General features: G+C 64.1%; 1 protein-coding gene across 1 annotated transcript in view; it reads left to right on the forward strand.

Moving 5' to 3' along the window:
- LOC119587059 (ets DNA-binding protein pokkuri-like) overlaps window positions 1-563 on the forward strand; it is a 21,642-nt gene that overhangs the window by 20,880 nt on the left and 199 nt on the right. The window contains exon 3 of the mRNA XM_037935807.1: window positions 1-563. This exon is cut by the window's left edge and continues 1,009 nt beyond it; it is cut by the window's right edge and continues 199 nt beyond it. The gene's annotated coding sequence lies outside the window, so the exon portion shown is untranslated.

The following is a 563-nucleotide window of genomic DNA, read 5'->3' on the forward strand; positions in this document are numbered from 1 at the left end:
TGAGTCTCGCCCTGCCCTTAGGAGACGATGCGTCAGTATCGCTGGAAAAAGAAAATGAAGATCGTCTAGCAGTCAAGCAGTCACGACTGTAGGAGGAATGTATGGACTCCCCTGTCTCCAGACGCACCTCAGAGCCCCTTCGCCAAGCACGGCCCTTTCCCGGGTCCACCTGACGTGACCTCGCCCGTCCGGTCGCCAACGGACCTCGGCCTAGACACTCCCCCTTCCTCCGCCTGCAAGACGACACCGCCTCATATCCGCCCCTCCGCCTCCCCTCGCCCGCCGGAAAGCCAACACCGCCCCTGTGTTAGTCTGTCAACACGTGACCAGCCCTTCTCGGCTCTCCCCTCGCCCTCCCCTCCGCTGCGTTTACTACGACTACTGCTGCTGCCACTGCTCCGCCCCCTCCCCCTCCAGCTGCCGCGTAGGGGGGAGAGGGGAGGGGAGGGGCCAGGCAGCGGACGGACATCCTGGCAAGCTCGCCGATACAGAATCAATGCCGCCCAGGGGAAGACACGCCCTCAGCGGTCAACTGTCACTTCCGCCCACGCTGATAACCGGCC

This window comes from Penaeus monodon, chromosome 22 (genome assembly GCF_015228065.2).
Source record: "Penaeus monodon isolate SGIC_2016 chromosome 22, NSTDA_Pmon_1, whole genome shotgun sequence".
NCBI classification, from domain to species: Eukaryota; Metazoa; Arthropoda; class Malacostraca; order Decapoda; family Penaeidae; genus Penaeus; species Penaeus monodon.